General features: G+C 42.8%; 1 protein-coding gene across 2 annotated transcripts in view; it reads right to left on the bottom strand.

Moving 5' to 3' along the window:
- Positions 1–25,631, bottom strand: part of INKA2 (inka box actin regulator 2) — a 55,436-nt gene that overhangs the window by 5,214 nt on the left and 24,591 nt on the right. The window contains exon 1 of one of the 2 annotated variants that reach the window (XM_073615739.1): positions 24,415–24,540. The exons of the other annotated variant lie outside the window; for it this stretch is intronic. The gene's annotated coding sequence lies outside the window, so the exon portion shown is untranslated. Of the gene's footprint in view, positions 1–24,414; positions 24,541–25,631 lie in introns of those variants that run through there. 2 annotated transcript variants of the gene reach the window in all.

Raw genomic sequence — 25,631 nt, 5'->3', positions numbered from 1 at the left:
TCAGGGTCACCCAGGGTTCTGTTCTTAGTCCTCTCCTATTCTCAATCTACACCTCATCCCTGGCTCAAGTGATAGCCTCCCATGGATTTCAATATTATTTCTATGCCGCTGACGACACCCAAATCTATCTCTCTACCCCTCAGCCCACAACAGCAATCTCCTCATGCATCAGTAATTTACTGACTGACATATCAGTTTGCATGTCACACCACTTCCTCAAACTCAACTTGTCCAAAACCGAGCTCATAATATTTCCACCCCCGTGTGCCCCTTCCCCTGACCTTTCTATCAAGATCAATGGCAAAACCATCAACCCATCCCCGAAAGCCAGGGTGCTAGATGTAATCCTGGACTCTGAACTCTTTTCCAAAGCTTGCCGCCTCAACCTCTGCGACATCTCCAAAATGCATCCTATCCTAACCAATGACACCACAAAGCTCCTAATCCACTGCCTGGTTATCTCTCGCCTTGACCATTGCAACTCCCTGCTCATAGGCTCTCCCCCTTAAGTCCATCATGAATGCGGCTGCCAGACTCATCCACCTTACAAACCGCTCTGTTTCTGCTACCCCTCTCTGCAAATCCATCCATTGGCTGCCACTCAGCCAATGAAATAAATTCAAAATACTAACAACTTACAGAGTCATCCACAACTTTGCCCCCAGATACATCACTAACCTAGTCTCAAAATACCAACCTAATTATTCTCTAGTTCCCTTGTCACCTCCTCCCATCCTATGGAATTCAGTACCCCAGTCTGTCTGACTATCTCCTAATCGCTTTTTGGCAATTCTTGAAAACTTTTCTCTTCAGAAAAGCCTACCCTGCCTCCACCTAACAATTGTACTCTTTTTTTTTTTCCATCAGCCCACCCCCAACAGTTCTTACCTTTTGTATCACTTGACCCTCCCTCCTAGATTGTAAGCTCTAATGAGCAGGTCCCTCTGATTCCTCCTGTATTGAATTGTATTGTAATTGTACTGTCTGCCCTCATGTTGTAAAGCTCTGCACAAATTGTTGACACTATTCAAATCCTGTATAATAATAATAATATTCCTTTTAGCTGACACATTTTTTTCAGGCCCTCAAAAAATGTCTAGCAGAGGTGTAAATTAGTAGGAAAACTCAAATTAATTTTTAGCACAACTTTTAAATATTTATCACATCCAAAACATAACTGATGATATCTTCCAATTACAAGGCTATTGCATTTTTTACATAGCATAGCATAAGTGGTTGATGCTCATGAAATAAATGACTGGAAATTCCTTTTGCCATGACTTGGAAATATAGTGTTACATAATGGCACAGAGAACATTTATTGAGCACTCTGGAGCAGGACTGGAGACCAAGGGGATGATTGATTAGGCTCTTTGCGTTTGTACTAAATTGGCTGTCATTAGCAACTGTAAGTTGTAGCACCTACTGGGGACCCACCACAGCATTTAGGATCGGGTGCTGTCTTAAAACACATGTAATTGCAGTATCATTTTAAAATAATGCCTAAAACACAATAGACTAAAGAGTGATCACTTATGTCCCCTTCATTTTCTATCCATCCACTTAACTATTATTGGGTAGAAAATAATTTTCTTAGTAGGGCTCAATTTTCCATCCTGAAAAAAATAGCTAAAAGGTTAATTCAAATGAAACAATGTTCTAGTGAGTCAGTAATTTATGCATGTATTCTACTCCCCACAGTAAAAACATTGTTTCCACAGTATACAGTACTCAGGGAAGTTATGACTGTATATAGCATGTACATTGTTAGAATGTTCAGAGCACCCTTACTTACAAATGTGCTTCTCTATTAGCCCTTGCACAAAAAGGCCTTTTCTTGTGGCTTTCCCCAGGCTCAGTTTTGCTAAAGGTTGAGTAAAAGCTGGAGGGAAGAACATTACATTTTCTGAGACAATTCTTTATGTAGAGCAGGATATATTATTTAGGATGATAAAAATAACTACCATCAAAAAAAGCAAAGCACAATATTAAACCATTTTGCATTCACAACATTTTTTTTATTTTTTCCACACATGTTAAAATCTGCATTTTTTTCTAGAAAATTTTTTAAAACACCTAAAAAATTATATTTTATGAAAGCAGAGATCCTGTAGAATAAAATGGTGGCATCTGCAATTTTTTTATTTTGCACAATGTTTGTGCAACTGTTTCTCAAATCTATATTGTCATGATAAAAATATGCTAAAATAAATTTTCGTGCAAACAAATGCAACAGGGATGATTTACTAAAGGCCAATAGATTTTGCAAAGTGCAGTTGCTCCAGGGCTTAGTGATGAGGTAAAGCTTCACTTTGCTAAAAATGCCCAATCACCTGCAAGCAAAAAAAAAGATAATAAATAAATGAATCAAATGCATTTTTGCTTGCACATGATTGGATGATGCTCATTTACTAAGCTCTGAAACAACTGAACTTTGCAAAGTGCACAGTGTATTTTCCTTTAGTAAATCAACCCCTATATAATCCTGATTTTTTTTTTTATTTTGAAGATATAAAAGATAGGGATGCATCACGTAAATAGATACCAAATATGTAAAGTTTTAAAACTGTGTGTGTCTGCGAAATAACAAAAAAAACGATGGCACCCAAAAATGGCTATTGGAAACACTTAAAAAGCCTTTAGAGGCTATCAAAGTAGAGTTAACTGTGAATGTGGCCCCAGAATTAATGCTTTCACTCCAGTGTTTGCGTCAATACATCACATGCGTGGTGCAACAGCTGTTTACATACATGTGTGCAATTTCCATTCGCATGTGTGCCCAAGGTGATGGGGTTACTTTTAAAAATGTTATTTATCATCATCTATATTTTTAATACGTTATTTATTTATTTTTTTACCACATTGTTATTGCAAGGGTGTAACAATGCAAGGTTACAGATTCTCTTTATATTGAGATCAGGGGTCTTTAATGCCTCACCTGCCTTTCAGTCCAGCCATTCAAGCACAGCACTGTGAAGGTACAGTGGTGCCTTCACAGTACTGGTTGAGAAAAAAAAAGGTGCAAAGCTCATGGATGCTGCAGCAGCAGCAATGAGCCTGGTTTAAGCACTTGAGTTCCAGGCCATTTATAAATGACCTGTGAACAGCAAGTGGTTAATACACGGCTTTTCATGCAGCTTCTTTGAGTTATGGTATTTAGCAGCCCACTTTCCTATAGCTTTTTTAAATAAACTGTGCTACAGAAGAGCACATATGTGCAAGGTCTGGGGGTTGATGGAGAGTGCAAAATCTGATCCAGCTCTGAGTCAGCTTCTAATGTCAGCTTGTTCAATTAAGCTTTGACAAAAAAATAAAATAAGAAATAACTGAAAGCTGATTGGTTTCTTTGCAGAGCTGCACCAGATTTTGCACTCTCCAGTTTTAGTAAATCAACCCTTATGTGTATAATTGGAAATCACAAGGAGCAACAATCATGCATGCAATGCAGTAACCTATAACAACCAATACCAGCTTAAATATTGAACACCTGGGTTAACAGCTACACCCTGTGCTTCACTTAGCTGTAAAATAAGCTCAAAGTGAGACATAAACTGATCCTTATTTAAAAGATAACTTCACTTTTAACATAAACAAAGTTGCGCCTCATCCCACACTACACTTCTAATGGCACCATAGACTTCAGGTCTATGGTGCCATCTTATATCTTTCATATGAAGATAGGGGCCAAACAGACAGTCTGTTCCTGGGCAGTAGGAGATTATCATCTTAGGGCTATACTACCAACAGGAAATTTGATGTATATTGCTATTATTATTATAACACAGGATTTATATAGCGCCAGATGTTTATGCAGAATTTCACACAATAAATGGGGGCAGCGCAGTTACAATACAATTCAAGACATGATGGTTAGGAGGACCCTACTTTTTTCATGGGCCTAAAGGATACGTTCCTTTAGAACATGTTACATCCGTATTTAGGATATAACATGTTCTAGCATCCCCTCCCTCACCCTCCCCAGCCAATGACATATTAAAAATTGGGGCAGCTGTGCAGGGCTCTGCTATGTTTTTGGCTAGATTGCACACCATACACCAAAGGGCTGCATGTGGCTCTTGCGCCACAGGTTTGGCACCAGAGGCCTAGAAAATAAAAAAAATGCAGCCACTACCTTTAAGGGCTGGTAAGCTGCAATATATTACCCTCTTGCTGCCCACACACACATATATGCAGCAGCAAAAAAAGTGGCCTTTCATGCCCAAACACCACACATGTGTTGCTGGACGGCCAATGTTTCTTTGCTGAGAGAGAGCTGTGAGAGACAGTTCTTAGTCCCCACTAATGTTTGGTAGCCAGTGGGACCCACACCCAATCATGTGGCCACTGTGACAGCCAACCACATAGGTCTTGTGATCAGCCGATCTGTCCCACCCCCTGGCATTCAGAACATTTTAAAGGGCCACTGTGACAGGTAGAAAAGGGTTACATTTTTGTTTTTAGTATTAATACCACTTTACCAGACTTGGTGTATCAAATAGTATGCTTTTTCATATCTATACTCTTTGTGTGTTAATTTTAACTTTCAAATAAAACTTTTGCAAACGAGAAATAGTAAGCTCATTGTTTGCAGCAGAAGAGTGGCACAAAGATTGCAAAATACAAAATTTGGACCTGACTGTAAGAAAAGTGTTAGTTTATAATTACCTCTTGTAAACTGATAGCACAAAATATATTTTTATGCTTATGACGTGATCACACAAGGATTTTATCTTTTGGAGTTTCCATTTAAAAAATTATTTTCACTGTGAGGATATTTTCCAGCACAGATGGAGACTGCAAGTGTTCTGTAATTGTGCAGAGGTATCATATAGCTGATTTGTTAGCAGGCTTCCTAATGTATAATATTACTACCGTAGCAGCTTTGCACTTCTATCCCTTCCTTCCTATCATTCCTCTGTGCCCATTTGTGATTGGGTATCAAGTTTCTAACCTCAGATGTGATCATGCTTGCTCATCAATACACCATGACAGCTGCCTTTGGTTTTTACACTTTCCATTGAAAGTCTTTGGTTTTGGTATCCTGCTAAGGTCTGAAACATTTCAGCCTCCCTCCCACTTTGACATTCTTCATTCACACGCAAAGGGGCACTCAGCATTGAATGAATTATCCTTTTACAGCCTTGAATATACAGAGCTGCTGGATGTCTGTGTTAGACATCTTAGATAATTTTGTAGGTCAAACTGCACTATGTATTACACTGTAACCAGGCAGAATACCGGATCAGTAGCTGCATCACAAGATAACATCCACTACAAAACATCCACAAAAGTAATAGGAATGTATTTATTGTAATATGTTTTTGGTATTACAAAGTTTATGAAGAATAATAAATAATATAGTTGTGATAGCCGACAAAGGCGTTAATTTACTAAAACTGGAGAGAGCAAAATCTGGTGCAGCCCTGCATAGTAACCAATCAGCTTCTTTTAACCACTTCAGCCCCGGAAGGATTTACCCCCTTCCTGACCAGAGCACTTTTTACAATTCGGCACTGCGTCGCTTTAACTGCTAATTGCGCGGTCATGCAATGCTCTACCCAAATGAAATTTGCGTCCTTTTCTTCCCACAAATAGAGCTTTCCTTTGATGGTATTTGATCACCTCTGCCGTTTTTATTTTTTGCGCTATAAACGGAAAAAGACTGAAAATTTTGAAAAAAAATGATATTTTCTACTTTTTGTTATAAAAAAAATCCAATAAACTAAATTTTAGTCATACATTTAGGCCAAAATGTATTCGGCCACATGTCTTTGGTAAAAAAAATGTCAATAAGCGTATATTTATTGGTTTGCGCAAAAGTTATAGCGTCTACAAACTAGGGTACATTTTCTGGAATTTACACAGCTTTTAGTTTATGACTGCCTATGTCATTTCTTGAGGTGCTAAAATGGCAGGGCAGTACAAACCCCCCCCAAATGACCCCATTTTGGAAAGTAGACACCCCAAGGAAATTGCTGAGAGGCATGTTGAGCCCATTGAATATTTATTTTTTTTGTCCCAAGTGATTGAATAATGACAAAAAAAAAAAAAAAATTACAAAAAGTTGTCACTAAATGATGTATTGCTCACATAGGCCATGGGCATATGTGGAATTGCACCCCAAAATACATTCAGCTGCTTCTCCTGAGTATGGGGATACCACATGTATGGGACTTTTTGGGAGCCTAGCCGCGTACGGGGCCCCGAAAACCCAGCACCACCTTCAGGATTTCTAAGGGCATACATTTTTGATTTCACTCCTCACTACCTATCACAGTTTTGAAGGCCATAAAATGCCAAGATGGCACAACCCCCCCCCCAAATGACCCCATTTTGGAAAGTAGACACCCCAAGCTATTTGCTGAGAGGCATGGTGAGTATTTTGCAGCTCTCATTTGTTTTTGAAAATGAAGAAAGACAAGAAAAAAAAAATTTTTTTTTTCTTTTTTTAATTTTCAAAACCTTGTGACAAAAAGTGAGGTCTGCAAAATACTCACTATACCTCTCAGCAAATAGCTTGGGGTGTCTACTTTCCAAAATTGGGTCATTTGGGGGGGTTTTGTGCCACCTGGGCTTTCCATGGCCTCCGAAACTGTGATAGGCAGTGAAGAGTGAAATCAAAAATTTACGGCCTTAGAAAGCCTGAAGGCGGTTCTTGGTTTTCGGGGTCCCGTACGCGGCTAGGCTCCCAAAAAGTCCCACACATGTGGTATCCCCGTACTCTGGAGAAGCAATAGAATTTATTTTGGGGTGTAATTTCACAAATCCCCATGGCATGTTTGAGCAATATAACATTTAGTGACAACTTTGTGCAAAAAAAATAAAAAATTTGTCTCTTTCCCGCAACTTGTGTCACAATATAAAATATTCCATGGACTCGACATGCCTCTCAGCAAATAGCTTGGGGTGTCTACTTTCCAAAATGGGGTCATTTGGGGGGGTTTTGAACTGTCCTGGCATTTTATGCACAACATTTAGAAGCTTACGTCACACATCACCCACTCTTCTAACCACTTGAAGACAAAGCCCTTTCTGACACTTTTTGATTACATGAAAAAATTATTTTTTTTTGCAAGAAAATTACTTTGAACCCCCAAACATTATATATTATTTTAAAGCAAATGCCCTACAGATTAAAATGGCGGGTGTTTCATTTTTTTTTTCACACAGTAATTGCGCAGCGATTTTTCAAACGCATTTTTTGTGGAAAAAACACACTTTTTTAAATTTTAATGCACTAAAACACACTATATTGCCCAAATGTTTGATGAAATAAAAAAGATGATCTTAGGCCGAGTACATGGATACCAAACATGACATGCTTTACAATTGCGCACAAACGTGCAGTGGCAACAAAATTAATACATTTTTAAAAGCCTTTAAAAGCCTTTACAGGTTACCACTTTAGATTTACAGAGGAGGTCTACTGCTAAAATTACTGCCCTCGATCTGACCTTCGCGGTGATACCTCACATGCATGGTGCAATTGCTGTTTACATTTGAGGCCAGACCGACGCTTGCGTTCGCCTTAGCGCGAGAGCAGGGGGGACAGGGGTGCTTTTTTTTTTTTTTTTTTTTTTTTTCTTTATTATTTTTTTGCTTTTTTATCTTATTTTTAAACTGTTCCTTTCATATTTTTTTTTAAATCATTTTTATTGTTATCTCAGGGAATGTAAATATCCCCTATGATAGCAATAGGTAGTGACAGGTACTCTTTTTTGAAAAAATTGGGGTCTATTAGACCCTAGATTTCTCCTCTGCCCTCAAAGCATCTGACCACACCAAGATCGGTGTGATAAAATGCTTTCCCAATTTCCCAATGGCGCTGTTTACATCCGGCGAAATCTAAGTCCTAAAATGCTCGTAGTGTGAAGGAATGTGATGTAGATAATAATAGTAATCTGAAAATGTCTATTTTCTTATGTGCATACATATTTTTCTCCTTACTCATTATATAAGTATACAGATTAGCTCTGTTCCTATATTTTCTCAAGATGGCGCGTACCCCCTACCTCCCACACATCAGAAGAACGCGGAACTGGAGATAAAACCAAAGAGAGCCAAACCTCGTTATGAAAATTCTCCATCTTCTTTATCTTCTTAACCAATGAGATGTACCTATTAGACTGACATAGCAATGACGTATTTGTGTGTATAAAACATTAACACCGCCTTGAATAAATTAGAAGTGTAACAGTAATACTGTGAGCGTGTCTCAGAGTGTTCACTTTATATGCATGCATATCAACACTTTTCAAATTAGAGACAGCAGCAGATAACCTTGGGCTCGATTGGAGCTCTTAATCATTTCCATAACAGATGGTGCCGAAACCCGGGACCTCAGGCTACAGTCGAAGTTATACCGCGACAAGCATTCGGGCGTTAATTGAAAGATAACAGAGGGGGTCTTTGCGCAACCCTAACAGTACCGGTGAGTTGATTTATATTCTTACCACTGTACGACTCTCTTATCTTTCGGTTGACGGCTGGATTCTGTCGGTATGCTGAGACTGTCTTAGAGGCAGGTATTTCCTCGCCTGAGGTTGTTTAACGAACCTGTCAATGGGTTTCTGCTGGCTGTATTTGTTCACTGTCTGCCATTCTTTGGGCTACGAAACTCAGCAGTCTAAAAGTGCTACATGAGTGAATGTGTGTTCTCATCTCCAGACGAGCTGTCGGCCTCTGGCATGAGATAGTTTCCATGTGGCAGTCGTTTATAGACGGGCGTACTCTGGGTTCGAGGAACCTTTGAGGGTTATCTCAGCTGCTGGCTTTGCAGTCTGAAAGTGTTACAGAAGTCTCACCCCAAGAAGAGTTGTCGGCCTCTTGGTGTAGAGCTGTAGAAAAAACGTCTATAAACGGGTTTATTATGACAGGGTGGTCTGCCCTTGTGGTTATCTTAGCCTGCTGAGGCTTTACGGTTCAGAGAGTGGCAGGTGTAATGTCCTGTCCTGAGTGTATCTGTGGTCTATTGTTTGCTATACATGAGAGGGGGTGGGGACTGGTGAAAGTCAGAGAAGGAGGCTACCCGAAGGATCTGTTGGGTCGCGGGCCGTAGCTCCTCACTACCCCTGATGTGTTTGTTCTTGTTCTGAGATTAACCGTACATTAGTCTTATGAGCTCCCACCGAAGGAATTTGCTGATAAGAACGCTGAGAAAAATATTAACCCCTTGGTTGTACTAGAGAAATGAAAGTGATATTGCAAAGAAGATGTTGAAATAGTTAACAAAGTTGAAAGAAGTGGCGAAAGTTATGTTGCTGAAGAAAACAGGGAGAAAAATCCTGTGTGATAAAGAAAATTGGATAAAGGAAGTTAAGAAAGATGGCGATTGTATTATGTATGTTTATCACAGAGCTGATGATATGTTGGAACTTGAAACAAAGGAGGGGAGGGACAGCACTGCCCTCCGTCTAACAACCACTCCTTTCTCACTACCCAAGCACAACCCACTGTGACAACTCAGCCCGGCGGCCATCTTAGTGCACCCATGCCTTCACTTTCTACCCAGTCCAGTGCACTTCCTGCCGGCGGCCATCTTGGTACACCCAGTAAGCTTAAACAGCCTGTACCCAGCCCTCCCTGTTTTAAACCAAGATGGTTCATACCACACACCTGTCTTCCCCAATACGGGAGCATCACATTCCCAGGCCGGATATGTTAATGATGAAGAAGCATCTGAGTGGGAAGCCCGACAGCAGGCAGCAAGGCCACCCACTGATTTAACCCCCAATCCGGCTCCAGACTCTCAGTTCCGAGAGGATCTCAAACACATGCTGGCAACCGTAAAGAACAGTGCCCCTTGCCAGCCCCTGCCCCAACAACAGTCTCGGTTACCAGAAGGGGCACCAGTGATGTATGTCGCTTTTACTCTATCACAAGCAGCGGCCTTAGTGACAAGTCTGCCTGACCCAGAGAAGCAGCCAATTCCCTTCTACCACAGGATAGTGCAGATACAAGAAACTTACTCAGCTGCCTGGAGAGACTTGATCAGCCTATGCCAAATCAAAGCAGGATATGTCTTTTGGCCAGTCATGCAGATGGCCTTCAATGATGCCTGCCTGACAAGTGCCACTTCCTACACCTCAGGCGTGGAGTTCTGTGCACAGCTCCACGACTGGGCAAAGGAGAAGTTGACGGATCAGAAGACCACAATCCTAGATATTACCCAAGATAAAGGGGAGTCTGTGAAGAAGTATCATGCTAGACTCATAAAGGCACACACACACATGTTATCAACTGCTTTTGTTTCAGGGCTCAGAGAGGATATCAGAAAAGGCCTGATGGTGGCCCGCCCTGAATACCATTCAATGAAAATGTCTGATTTATTGTTGGTGACCAGAGGTATAGAAAATCAAAAAGGTAAAAAACCAACGCCCCTCATGGTAACCCATGACGAAGATCCCGCCTACACTAGTCCACCACCACTGCACAATACCAGGGAAAGGATCATCTGTTACAACTGTGGGAAACGGGGTCACTTCAGAAAAGAATGCAGAGCCCCAAGATGTCCCAGAGATGGACAGGGGTGCAGCCAAAAGTGTGTTGAGGGTGGTGAATCTGCCTAATAATTCTTTTCTTTCCACTATTGATGTTTCCTGCGTAGGAATGGATGGGGTGCCCCGCTCCAGTCCACTTCCTGATTTGTTTGCCAGATTTGTGGTGTCCTCTACATGTCCCTTGAATCTACTAGGAGCTGACGTGTTGTCCGGACTACAGGCCTCAATCAGGACACGCCTGAAGGGGGGATGAAGTTACATACTCCCCTATCTTTAGAAGACTAATCTGCTTTGTGTTCTCTGTCTCTCCTGATGACACTTAATGAAGAAAAAAACTTCAAGTTCAATACTGCAGGAAGTACTTGACAGAATCCCTGCGTGCCTATGGTCCACAGGACCAGAAGACAACGGTCACTTAAAGGTGCCACCAGTTTCAGTCAAGCTAAAAGAGGGCGCATCATTGCCCCGGAAACCACACAATAACCCCAAGAAGAGAATCCTAAAAAGAGAACCAGGTACCTACTGTGGATGCCTTTGACTGCAAAATACCTCACAGAGGTGGACCTTACAAACGTTTTCTTCAGTGTCCACCCTCACCCCTCCTGCTGGTACCTTTTTGCATTCATCCACGGAAAGAAACGGCAACATACCTAAACAGTTGTGCCACAAGGGGCACAGAACTTTCCAAGCCAGTTTGCAAAAGCTATGGCTATCATCCTTGACACATGACAAAAGGAACACCCAGAAGTGATTCTCTTCCAACATGTTGATGACCTTCTCTTTTGTGCAGCTGACTTACCCCCTCTTGAAGTCACCTCAGAAAGCCTGTTGTGCTATCTTGCCAACCAGGGGTGCAGAGCCTCAAAGCCCAAATTGCAGTGGTGCTCAACACCTGTCATTTTCCTTGGACTAATTTCCTAGTGCAGAGCATGGATTCCAGAAGCCTTCCTACTGATGCTCTGCAATCAGACCCCTTCCAGATGTCTCCTGAAGAAATATCTACGTTTGAGGCCCTCAAGTGTGCCATCTCAGGCGATAGGGCTCCCAGCCTACGACAAAACGCTCAAGCTCTTTGTATCCAAACGTCTGGGACATGCTGCAGGTGTACTCACCCAATCACACGGCATCAGCCTACGCCCTATAGGATATTATTCCTGTCGGCTGGATGCGGTAGCAAGAGGAGGCCTATTGTGTCTGTGAGCTGGCTTCGCTACACAAGCCTTGCTTGACAAAACTTTGAACTTGGTCCTCGGACACTGCCTCGTTGTGCTTGCCCCCCATGATGTTGTTGCCATATTCAACCAAGATCCAGCCGAAACACTTGTCCACTACCAGACACTTGAGACTCCAGTGTTCCCTCCTACTGGACAGCATTACTCTATTAAGTTGTCAAACACTGAACCCTACCACCCTTCTTCCACTTCTCGAGGGGGGAAAGGAGGAGGAGGAGTAGAGTCTTGACTTGTCACCCCATGACCACACAGGACACGCGGTCACCACTGAAAACACTGTTCTACAAGCTGAAGCCTTAACACCGGTGATGTCTACACAGGAGGCAGAGCTATAAGCACTTACTACAGCACGTAAATGGGCAGAGGGAAAAAGAGCCAACATTCATGGACTCAAGATATGCTTTCAGCATTGCCCATGATTATGGTGTTATCTAGGACAGAGGATTCCTGATGGCTGCAGGAACACCTGTGAAAACTTGATTGATGCCTTGCTTCTCCCAACCCAAGTGACTATTCTGAGTAAAAGCACACGACAAAATGAACTCAAAGGAAGCTTAAGGCAATCATCGAGCCAATACAGCTGCCAAACAGACAGCTGGTGGTCCGCGGGAAGTGGACAGCAGGGTGGTAGAAGAAGACCACCCCGTGCTTACCTTACAGACTTTCCCAGTGGACAGAGTTTATCTAAAAGAACTACAGGAAACAACAAGTCCGGATAAGAAGGAAAGCTGGAAACGGAGAGGAGCAACTCTCAGAAATGGACTATTCGAGTGCAACAAGAAGCCTTGTCTACCCAGGAGTATGTACCCAGCTGTGGTGCAATGGGCACATGGAGCTGCCCACTTGACAAAGACTTTTATGAACTCTCTTATCAACAAGTGTTGCACCAAGAGTTACTCCACTGACCGACAGCTTCTGCAGATCATGCATTATCTGCACCAAATGTAACCCAGGAAACACAGAAGAAGCACCTGGCAAAAGCCCTATACCCCATTCCAGAGGATGCAAATTGATCATTCTCAAGTGCCAAGAAGTGGCAGATTCGAATACGCCCTAGTGGAAGTGGTCACGACTGCCAGGACCACAGCTAAGAAACTACTGAGTGAGATAGTATGTAGATTTGGGGTCCCAGAGGTGATATTGAGAGATCAGGGACCAGCCCTAACAACAACCCTTACAAAAGAGATTTGGGCAACACTGGGGGTTCAGATGGCACTACACATCCCATACCACCCTCAAAGTAGCGGGAAGGTAGAAAGGATGAATGGGACACTAAAAACAGGATGTTAAAGATGGCCCAAGAGACTAACATGAGTTGGCCAGACAGTTAGCCCATTGCCCTGTTCAGTGTCAGACACACCCCCAGGGGAAACATGCCCTATCCCCTTATGAAATTACATTATCACGAGAATTAACCTGAATGCATGTCCAGGTGTTTTCTTCCATTCCAGATCCTGAATCAGATACAGGAACACACCAACTACTGTCTGGAGATCCTTGAGCCAAGTTATGATGGTCCATTCCAAGTTTTGCTGACCACAGCTACCTCAGTCAAGTTGGCCAGGAAGAACACCTGAATGCACGCTTATCACTGCAGGAGAGCGTGTTTTCGGGTGCTGCATATCCTTTTTCTGTTTGATCTAGGGGGGAGGGGCCCAGGAGGTGGCCATCACAAAAATGATAACATAATTACGTTTTGGTGTAACTCTTCAGGTACACATGTGACCACCTTTACCTTAGATTACGGTGACATAGTACCTTGTCCGTTTGACCCTTCATGGTGATGCCATTGGTACAGTGATATCCCTGACGGTAAGGACATATATGTATGCCACACAGACAGTTACTGGGGACAGAGTTGTGGTTTCTGTGGGGGCCAGTGGGTTGGAACCCAAGGCCAGACTGGGCGACCACAGAGTGCATTAGACAAAAAAAGATGAAAATAGAAAGCCCCCATATCCTAACCAAAGATACCCCTGATACATACACTGACCCAGCACACAGTCAGAGGAGGAAGCGAGCAGCTCTCTCTCCGGAAGCTTTGATCCTCATATACACATACATGTCATAGGGGTTTCAAGGGGGGTCCCTGATGAATTTAAAGCCAGGGATCAGGTAAAAGCTGGTTTTGAGTCTTTGATCCCCATAACAACTGTCAGCAAGAATGTAGATTGGATTAACTACATGTCATGGTTATGCAATAGAGTTTGTCGATCAGCATACCTGTCTCCATGTGTTCATCTCTAGAGACCAGCTGACCCTCACCAGACTGCTTTTGTAACCTCTCCTATAAGCATGGCCCCACCCCAGGCCCTATCAGGGAACCCTATATTAACCTGTGCACTGCAAGCCAGCAGTGCTGATCAACCACTGTGTGTTAGCCTCTGTGTGTACTTGCTATGTTTCCTACATCTGATTTCTGTTACCGACTTTGGCCTGTTCCCGGCCATCCCTGTTTGCCTGTGACCCTGATGTTCCAGACAGCTCCCTCCTTCCTCTTCTCCTGTAGTCTACCGTGAGCGTGAGCTGTGAGACCCTGGGGGCCGCGACCTGGAGCCAGACTGCAGCGCAGTCCATCCTCACCACTAGAGGCTCTGGTGAACACCTGCTGGCTCTTAGACTCCGCGCCCTGGGGAATCTATGCTCTAGCTCCCAGTGGGATCTGTGTCAGTGATCCAGTAGACCTGATTCCTGAACCTCCCAGGGTACAATCCGCAGCAGTCAGCCATAGGGACCACTACCTTGCGGTGCATTCCTGATCCCAACGGTGTACATCTGTCACCCAGCCTCTAGGTGACCTGACACTACACATATTATAACCAACAGAGATTTGTAAATTACTCTAAAGATGCCCTCCAGGGAATTTCTGATCAGTTAGCCCCCACTTCCTACATGACATTCCAGGACCGGATGGCCTTAGACATGGTGCTATCTGGGAAAGGAGGTGTTTTGTAAAATCATAGGAAAACACGGGAACCTGTTGTACATACATTCCTGATAATACTGGGCTAAATGGTAAGGTTACTCTAGCTATAAAGAAATTAGAAGATCTGTCACTGGAGTTGAAGAAGAACTCAGGTATCACAGACCCATGGGATCAATACTTTAGCTGGATGAGTGGGTGGCAGAAGGTGCTCGCCCAGATACGGGTAACAGTATTAATAATCCTGGTTCTTTTAGCCCTGATTGTATGCTGTATTCTACCTTTTGTAAAAAGTTAATGAACAAGGCTGTAGACAATAGCACACCTACATTTCTCCACCAAGAAGAAGAGGACCCCCTTATGATGGGAGATGACAAACCCTTTCACTCCTCTACAGTCACTCCCTGTCCATAATCTCACAATCCTATAGGGTTATAGGGATAGATAGCGCCTGACTGCACCTCTCCAGCTGTATCGAGGAGGGAAGTGAACAGTTACTGCCCAATTCTATATACAGCCTAAAAGAGTTGCTGAGGAGAAGGGCCAGGCCAAAGTGGGACCTTTAGTATTAGGGACAGAAAAGAGAAAATAGTCATTTTAGGGGGGATTGTGAAGGAATGTGATGTAGATAATAATAGTAATCTGAAAATGTCTATTTTCTTATGTGCATACATATTTTTCTCCTTACTCATTATATAAGTATACAGATTAGCTCTGTTCCTATATTTTCTCAAGATGGCGCGTACCCCCTACCTCCCACACATCAGAAGAACGCGGAACTGGGGATAAAACCAAAGAGAGCCAAACTTCGTTATGAAAATTCTCCATCTTCTTTATCTTCTTAACCAATGAGATGTACCTATTAGACTGACATAGCAATGACGTATTTGTGTGTATAAAACATTAACACCGCCTTGAATAAATTAGAAGTGTAACAGTAATACTGTGAGCGTGTCTCAGAGTGTTCACTTTATATGCATGCATATCAACACTTTTCAAATTAGAGACAGCAGCAGATAACCTTGGGCTCGATTGGAGCTCTTAATCATTTCCATAACAGTAGCTTCCGGTTTCTTAGGCCATAGAGATGTTTGGAGCCACTCTGGTCTCTGATCAGCTCTATGGTCAGCTGGCTGAATCACCGGCTGCATTCTCAGGTTCCCTGTTGAGACAGGAGAGCCAGAGAAAAACACGGAAGACGGTGGGGGGGGGGGGCATTCCCTCCCACTGCTTGTAAAAGCAGTCTAGAGGCTAATTAGCCGCTAGGATTGCTTTTACATGAAAGCCGACCGCTGGCTGAAAAGAATGATACCAAGATGATACCTAAACCTGCAGGCATCATTCTGGTATAACCACTCAAAGTTGTGAATGGCGTACCTGAAGACAAAAAAATGGTTAACAATAAAGCACAGTAAACGGTAAAGTATAAAAAATTGCATACCTGAAAAGCAAACATGATAAAACATAATAACAATAAAACATTGCAGAATAGAATACAGTAAAAAAGAGCAGAACACCAGAGAGAGAATAGAGAGAGAGAGAACAATAAAACGACAACTATTTTTTTTTATTTTTGTTTGTGTTTTTTTTTTTTTTTTACACTTTTTTTTTGTAACTGTAACTTTTATAACTGTAACCGGTTCCAGGTTCGGGTCTCTCAAAATGCGATGGCATCTTGGGAGACCCTGTGAAAGTGTGCCTAGTCTGTGCAATGCTGTACCCTACGCTAATACTCAACTAGTGAATGGTAGCGTTCAAAACATTCACCAATGCAAAGACCAGGATTATCAGGACAGGAGGGACAATAATAGCGGGTGTCACGCCTATATCCGCGCTTGCTGCAGACACATCTTTTTTGGGGGGGGTTCGTTGGGTAGGAGTACTCGGGAGGACATATAAATGCCTCTCATGCAGCCGACTGCATTTGGTTGGGGATGTGAATGGGGGAAATACGGGCGCTGCAGAAGTGGTGGGTTCCCAATTAGGATTGGCGAATGCAGCAGGAAGGGCATTATGGGCACGACGGGCCTGTGTTTGTCTTTTTGGTGGCAGCGGGACACTACTTGTGCTTGCCACCTCACCAGCTTGAACTGCACTTATGGGACTCGCCACGTCACCAAGTGTTACTGCAGTGCTGGTATGACTACGACCAGGGTGTACTAGGCTGCTGGTGCTTGCCAGTTCACCAAAACGCTACAAAAAAAAGTGACAGTGATCGATCGATACTGCACTTGGGTGGGCTGGGCCGGGCGGAGGGGCAAAACGCAGGTGCTAGCAGGTATCTGGGCTGATCCCACTAACACTGCGTTTCTGGGAACCCTAAACTGCTGGGGACGCTAGTATAGATCTGATCGGATCAGATATTGATCCGATCAGATACTATACCACTAAGGGAGGTGTACGGTGCGTGCGTGGGTGTTAGTGGTACTGGCGCTAATCTGACGCTGCTTGGGGCTGGTGCTTGCCAGTTCACCAAAATGCTACCAAAAAAACTGTTAGCGATCGCAGGGATCAGGCCTGACTCTGCGAACGCTGCAGTTATGCGTTTAGTGTTTTGTAAGTGACAGTGATCGATCGATACTGCACTTGGGTGGGCTGGGCGGAGGGGCAAAACGCAGGTGCTAGCAGGTATCTGGGCTGATCCCGCTAACACTGCGTTTTTGGGAACCCTAAACTGCTGGGGACGCTAGTATAGATCTGATCGGATCAGATATTGATGCGTTCAGATACTATACCACTAAGGGAGGTGTACGGTGCGTGTACGGTGCGTGCGTGGGTGTTCGCGGTACTGGCGCTAATCTGACGCTGCCTGGGGCGACGCATATCACCGCCGGGCGATCAGGGGACTAAACCTTTATTCGGTAATAAACGGCGGGTGCCCTGACACTAAAAAAAATAAACGAACTAACCAGCGTCACCCGTAACAGTTATACGGTGATCAGTGGTGAAAGGGTTAACTAGGGGGCAATCAAGGGGTTAAAACATTTATTAGGTAGTATATGGGGGTCCCTGTCACTATAAAACGCTGACAGCGAACCTAAATATTTACGTTCCTAACTAGCGTCACCAGCGACACTAATACAGCGATCAGAAAATGATCGCTTAGTGACACTGGTGACAGGGGGTGATCAAGGGGTTAAAACTTTATTAGGGGGGGTTAGGGGGGTACCTTAGACCTACAGGGGGCTAATACTAACTGTCCTACCACTGCTAACTGTCACAAACTGACACTATGCAGTAATCAGGAAAAAAACAAAACAAAACAAAAAAACCTGCTTGGTGTCAGTTTGTGACGGGGGGGGGGTGATTGGGGGGGGATCGGGGGGCGATCGGGGGGGGGATCGGGGGTGTTTAGTGTGCCTGCAATGTTCTACTGTGTTGTGTGTGTGTGTTGGTGCACTTACATGTCTTCTCTCCTCGGTGCTGGAACGGAAACTGGCCAGCCGAGGAGAGATGACATCACATCCTCTGCCTCTGTGTACTATACAGAGGCAGGGGATGTTTCTCATTGGCTGGGAGCGATCGCGAGGGGGGGGCCACGATCGGATGGCCTCCCCCTCGTCTCTCAACTCTCCCAGCCAAACGCCGACCGCCGATGGCACCGGGGGGGGGTCCGATCGGACCCCCCGCCCGCGGGAAGGCAATCACGTACCAGGTACGTGATTTTGCCTGCCCGTGCCGCTCTGCTCACGTATATATGCGTGAGGCGGTCGGCAAGTGGTTAACTTCAGCTTGTTCAAGTAAGCTTTAACAAGAACGCCTGGAAGTTGGTTGGCTACCATGCACAGCTGCTCCAGATTTTGCAATCTCCAGTTTTAGTAAATCGACCTCAAAGTAAACTAGTGACCATGCTGTAAACTGTGGAAAGGTAAACCATGCAACAATATATTAGCAAATATTAACAAAGTATACAGTGTTGGGTGCAGATGCATGTATTTGTATAGGCCCTTAAAGTGCAAGAAAAGCCTAATGCCCTGTACACACAACTGGTTTTCCCTTCGGAATAAACTCTGAAGGTTTTTCCAACAGAGTTACGATGGAATTCCGCTCAACCTGTCTTGCATACACACGGTCGCACCAAATTCCGACCTTTCAGAACGCTGTGACATACAACACGTATGATGGGACTAGAAAACGGAAGTTCAATAACCAGTAGCCAATAGTCTCGTACTTGCTTCAGAGCATGCGTCGTTTTTGGTACATCGGAACAGCATACAGACAAGCGGTTTTCCAGATAGGAATTGGTTCCATCGGAAAAATTTAGAACATGTTCTCTTTCTAGGTCCGGCGTAATTTTCAACGTAAAAAGTCTGATGGGGCATACACACGATCGGAATATACGATGAAAAGCTCCCGTCTGACATTCCGCTCGTGGGTACACGGCATAACTATTCTTAAAAATTTTCCCACCCCTACCTATCCTGCCTACCCTATATACAAAACAAACTATAAAAGAACTATATAAAAAAAAAAATGAGAACTTACCTTATTTTAATCCTGTCTGGTCTGGTCATGTGATTCTGCAGCTCTGGCTCCCCTGTGTCAGTGAATGGCTGCTGCAGAAAAAAGGAGGGAGCGCCGACAGTGGCTAAACCATGAGAGCCTATGGGTGACATCATGTCTATGTCACTGACAACTGATCATGTTATCAGAACCCCCATGAAACGTCTCCCATTCCTTAGCTAAAAGCAAAGTTCACCTTTTCCAGAAAAAAAAGCCCATGATTTAAACTGTCCCAGTTGGTTTAAAAAAAACCTGCAGTTTTGTAAAATGTTTATTCATTTTATTGTAGCAAAGTTGGGCTCTCCTGGAAGCCTGGTTGAAAAACTCCCAGTTAGCAAACCCTATATCCTGCCTTGCTGCTAGGATGTGAAAACCATTGCATTACAGGAGCAAAGACCAATGGTTTCCATGTCCTAGCTTTTTCAGTAGGGCTTCTGGAGGGACCCAATTGGCCTACAGGTATGCCAATAAAATGAATGAACATTTTCCAAAGATGCAGTTTTTTACTACCTACTGGGTCCCCTTGACTGCATATACTATTTTCTGGAAAAGGTAAACTTTGCCTTTAAGATTTCTTTTAACGGGCAGCAGCAAGGGGTTAATGTACTTTTTGGCCACTGAGCGCTAGATAACATGCCTAGCATAGTTCTTTCACACTAAAGAAACGTAAGTATAAATAAGAATGTAAGTATATTTACATAAAATTACACAATTGGCATAGAAAATCTGGAGATTTAATGAAAAAGTACAAGATTATCATAATCTGTGCATTTGTGGGATGCTGGGCAAATCTACTGATTAACCTAAAGTTTTCTGGGGTTCTTACCATTTGTGTTTTCATAGAGAGTTTTCCCTTAACTTTTTGTTCTGTAGACTTAAAGTGATTGTAAAGTCTCGTTTCTTTTTTTCTATAAAAATAATAAACATGTCATACATACCTCATCTGTGCAGTGGATTTGCACAGAGCAACCCGGGTCCTCCTCTTCTCTGGGTGCCTCTTCTGTGCTCCTGGCCCCTCCCTCCTGTTGAATGCCCCCACAGCAAGCAGCTTGTCACAGCTCCCTGTGTCTATTCAGACACGGAGCCCCAGCCCAGCCCAGCCCAGCCCAGCCCCCTCTCTCTCTTGATTGGCTAGCTGACTTTGATTGACAGCAGCGGGAGCCAATCAGGAGGGAGAGTCTCGTGGACATCGCTGGACAGAGATGGGGCTCAGGTAGGTATTGGGGACTGAGGGGCGCTGCTGCACACAAAAGGCATTTTATCTTAATGCATATAATGCATTAACATAAAAAACCTTCTACCTTTACAACCAGTTTAAGAGGAAGTGAGAGGATATATTTTAATGTAAAAAATATCAACTCTTATGCCGCATACACACGAGCGGACTTTACGGCAGACTTTGTCCGGCGTAGTTTTCCACAGACTTTACGACGGACTTTCCGAATGAACGGACTTGCCTACACACAATCAACCAAAGTCAGACGGATTCGTACGTGATGACGTACGACTGGACTGAAACAAGGAAGTTCATAGCCAGTAGCCAATAGCTGCCCTAGCGTCGGTTTTTGTCCGTCGGACTAGCATACAGACGAGCGGACTTTTCGACCGGACTCGAGTCCGTCGGACAGATTTGAAACATGTTTCATTTCTAGGTCCGTCAAACTTTTGAGAAAACAAAGTCCGCTGGAACCCACACACGATCGAATTGTCCGACGGACTCCGGTTCGCCGGACCAAGTATGCCGTAAAGTCCGGTCGTGTGTACGCGACATTAGACATTTATCATGGAGACAAATGTCTCTGTTGGAAGATTCCCTCTCTGTTCCTATTCCGAGGGTAATTCAAATTTTGGTGTTACCTTCGCTTTCATTGGCAATGACATTTGTAATGGGACTCTAAGTTATAGGCCTGGAGAAAGTATTAGTGTACTACAAGTATGGTGAGGTCAGTGTACTTGTGCTTCACTGAGAATTTGGAGACCCTCCGCCGCGATGGCAGATGGGATTTATAGTCTCTCAATTCTGTGATTAAATTAAGAAAATGACAGGAGCCTGTACAACACTGTATGTACAACTTCATGTATAAACAATCACAAGGAGTAATAACAAAGTTGTAGGGTAGTTAAAAAAATTACCACACAAAATGACCTTTGGAAGCACTCAATTTGTTGTACTTAGTAGCTCTAGAAGCTTACTTGTTTTTACTCATTTTACATATACAAATCACAAATGCTATATTAGTTTAGCTATAGTTGTTGTAACCATTACTCTTTACCCTGATGCTGTCTGCATGTAGCATTAATTGAAAATACCAAAACGAGCAGCTGCATCTTCAAGATCAAGAACTTGCTTGAAAGGCTAAATGAGTTGAATTTGAAGTGTCCAGAATTTGCAATAATTATTGGGGTGGATTAAAAAAGAGTGAGAGAGATGACAACCTTTATTCTGTTCTCCAACGGTTTACCCAAAGATGTTCTGCTTGGCAGTCGCTGCCACTGACCCCGGTGGGGAGGGTAAACTTAGTTAAAATGACATATCCTCCCAAACTTCTCTATATTTTCTGTCACACTCCAGTGATTTACCAAATGCTTTCTTCATTAAACTTGACCAAGTTATTACCTCATTTATCTGGGCTTGCTTGGTACTTCCTGTAGCTAGGGCCAAGTTGCGACTTCCGCTATCAGAGGGAGGACTAGCACTGCCATGTTTTAAAAAATACGATTGGGTAGCGGTAATGGTTACAGTTAGATGGTGGTTCACTCAGGATCGCAACAACCCTGTGGTGAACCTGGAAGCAGGGATCCTCGGATCCTACTCTGAACTCAGTAATGTGGTGTGCAGAGGCCCGAAATATAGTCCCCAGGTTACAGTTGCCATGAAAACCAATTTTTCAATAAACCTTCCTTCTGTTAAAAAAAAAAGAGTGAGACAGATACCTTTAACCTAAGAAAATAAAGCAGATCCTGAGAAAAAGGTTGCAAGCCCTTTATTATTATGGAGTCACCTGCTGGGTGTTCTGGGCTGTTTCTGGTGCTGTGTCTGTGAGAGACACTGCATTGAGAGCGGTTCAGCTGGAGCTGTATGCTACAGATTCCTTTGCATGCTCTCCTCTCTGCTCAGCTGAGTGCAGGCTCTGCTTGTATAGTGTGATCACTGCACGAGCAAAGAGGCATGTGAGCTGCCTGCTGACAAAATACATCCTGTACATCTAGCGGAGATCTGTGGCACTTATCTATATTGATATAGATCATTTTGGAATATAAACTAACACTGGTGGTGCAGATAGACTTAAAACAGGTCTTTTAGCTTGTTAATGTGGTGCTCAGCACATGCACCAGTTTCCTGCGACGTTAAAATTGGTGCAGGAAGCTTAGATATTTCCTCGGATTGTGCATAATATACCTATTTTGCAATTTACCTTTCAACTCTTCTAATTACCACCCACCCAAATGCTGCTTGTTCTGTAATAACCTGGCCCTGGAGATCTCTACATGGCTTATTAGTTTGCCTTTTTAAAGCTTGATAGCCAAATCCACAGCAGCAGCCTAGTGCCTGTTAGAAAACCAAACCCTCACCACAGGCTGCATAGGCTCTTGCCATGAGTAAAAGTGCCCAGTATCCCTCTGACACTATGTTCAGCGTACACATGTCTGTCTGGATAATTAGGCAGGCACAACAGGGCAAGTCACTTAATTTGACGTGCTGACTGGGGGACTTAGGTGACAAAACACCAGGTATTTATCAGCAAGATATGTGATGTCACTCTTTGGTGTTTCTGAGCCTTTATCTGCCTGATGCATCTGCTGCATGGTTTCTGTAAGGTAGATGGGCCCAACAGACTGACAGGTCACATTCCAATGAATGTTTGGCAGTACAGTCTACTAGTGAAAGAGTAGTGGGAATGACACTCAGTAAATAGTATAGTAAGGTAGAAATCTTTTAAACATGTCTCACTAAAGGATTCTCCAGTGGACTAGTCTTTCCCTGTATTAAGATCCATGCACAGGTCCTCTTTCCCATGGCAAATCAAACATTGTTTGATTGAATCACAATGATATGATCTCTAAAATAGCTTCCCCGTAATAGCATATGCTTCCAATGAGTATCACACAAAGAATGCCAAGATCTGTTTCTTAGTTCCAGAAACATTAATGCATGTTAAAATATGCGATCACCATAGAGATCAATCTGGTACTGTTAGGAGTGCCACCATCACACAGCCAACCCTGCTGAACTGTCATACCCATCTATAATGTTAGGAATAACATTAAAATAAATTTTAAAAGGTTCTTCAAATCTGTAAGCACTAAAAGGGCAAATTACAGAGCAAAGAGACAATCAAAGGAATCACAGATCATATACTATTGCTTTCATTTCTAAGGGGTAAATTGTCTGTATAGCCTAAACTTTTTTTATTTTAGTTAGTTTAGATAGGGATTCTATCCCTTGACTACTCTATTGGATTTTTTTTTGCTGGGGAGAAGTTACTTCACCTCCTGTCATTGAGGAGTTATAGGAAGTGAGGGCAAATCCTTCCCAAAATGAAGGCAATTCCAGAATATGTGTCCCCATTGGAAAGTTTCTCCTAATCTCTTGCTCTCACGACGACTTCAAAATGTATTATTATACAGGATTTATATATTAATAGATACACATACAGTATACATATATATTTATTAAAATGTATGACTTTCCCTAACTCTTTGCCTCAGGGAAAATTATCACAAGGACCACTAAAGGGATGAATCTCCCCAACGGGTTCATAGAATTTGACTTGGTCTAAGCCATCCCTGTCTTATCCAAAACTAAAATAAAGAGTTTTGCTTTTAAACTTTAAATTAAAAAAAAAATCAAAAATCAAAATTCGAGTGACATCTATTGCGATTTAAATGTCAAATACGTAAAACTTTTTTGCAGAACACCAGTATTCCAAGAGAATGTTTTTAACGGTTTGTTCTTCTTGATGGTTCTGTAATAAAAAAGGAAGGGAACATTCCAGTCACATTCCTAAATGAGGCGCTATAAGTCTCAGTGTAGCTCAAAGGTCAAACATAGCATAATTTGGTCCTTACGGTGTAATGTGTACTTAATATAAAAGCTTCCAGTCTTGATGAGTTTTTATTGACTGTGCCTGTGGCCGGTTGGTTTGCACAAACATGTTTAAATGGCCAGGAACAAACAATAACTGCAGTGATGCCACATCTGGGATGCAACTGTTTAAATCTAAGCTCTACAACCAAAGGTAGAGTTAACACTCACTCATTCTGATCGCTGTCATTAGTCCATTTTGCAGATATTACATTTTCATCCATTCCCTTTGTAGATCGCTGATACATTCCCCCTGCAAGTGACAGTAATGCTGACTGTCATTATCCTGTCCCTCCCGATTAAGACACAGGCTGGCAGCTTAACTCCTTCCTTTCCAAATGATTCTACTGTATGCATAATGGGAACAAGAAAATGCAACTCAATATAAATTGAAAAAGACTTGTAGTGCACCTGTCCTTTCACTACTGTAATAGATTGTGTCACTTACTACTCTGCTTCACCTTCACTGCAAAAAAACATATATTGGAGCAATCCTAAAATGTGATGGCTGCATTAGCTTTCTTTTTTTAGGGTTTTTTTACTTTATTTTTCCTATCAGTCCTGCTAGTAAGTGTTATTTTTCAACTTAATTAACAGAGCAATCTGTCTAGTAAAAGTAGCAGTTAGAGGATTGAGATAAAACATTTAACACTGCTGGGGTACCTGCAGTGATCAGCCTTTTTTCATTTGTGTAGAACCTTTATGCCAAAAAACTGTTCTAACAGCTTAAAAAGTGTGATCTGAGGTTTGAATTTAATTTGCCAAGTCCATCGAAATCTGCTAGTGCATCTAACACTAACCTCTTCCCAGATTGACAATGCAATTTGTCCAAAGGTGTCTCTAGTGCTCTTCCATAGAGTGTAGACACCCTAAGATAGAAAGTGTGTTACTAGCGGATCACTAAATTTACCCAAACCGTCTAGACTATGTTCCAGCTTGTTCCCATAACAAAATGCAGCTATTTTTTAATCTTTGTGCCATCATCACAACACTTGAAAACTTCTTGTAGGGATATGTGTTGGGGGGACAGTTCCTGTTGAACTTCATCTCCAATGATGGACCTTTCCATACAGACAGTGGACTAACTGGATAAAGGCAAATAGGCTGTTTACTTTCCAAGGTAATTTTCCTAAGCAAAGAATACTCAATCACATGCAAGAAAAAAAAATTTGTATTGTTGATTGCACCTGTTTGGATAATGGGAACCAGTAGAGCATAGGCGTGCACACAGTGTGTGCCAGGTGTGCTTGGGCACACCCTAATCATGCTGTGCTGCACAGATTCCCCCTGCTGTTTGGCTGCAGAAGAAGGGACTGGGGAATCTCTGTCTTAAAAGTGAGATATCAGGGGTCTGTTTAGACCTCTGATATCAAACCAAAGCCCCACTA

The sequence above is a fragment of the Aquarana catesbeiana genome, linkage group LG02 (genome assembly GCF_042186555.1).
Source record: "Aquarana catesbeiana isolate 2022-GZ linkage group LG02, ASM4218655v1, whole genome shotgun sequence".
Taxonomy (NCBI): Eukaryota; Metazoa; Chordata; class Amphibia; order Anura; family Ranidae; genus Aquarana; species Aquarana catesbeiana.
The sequence above is the reverse complement of the archived record's forward strand: the minus strand, read 5'-3'. Positions and strand labels throughout refer to the sequence as shown.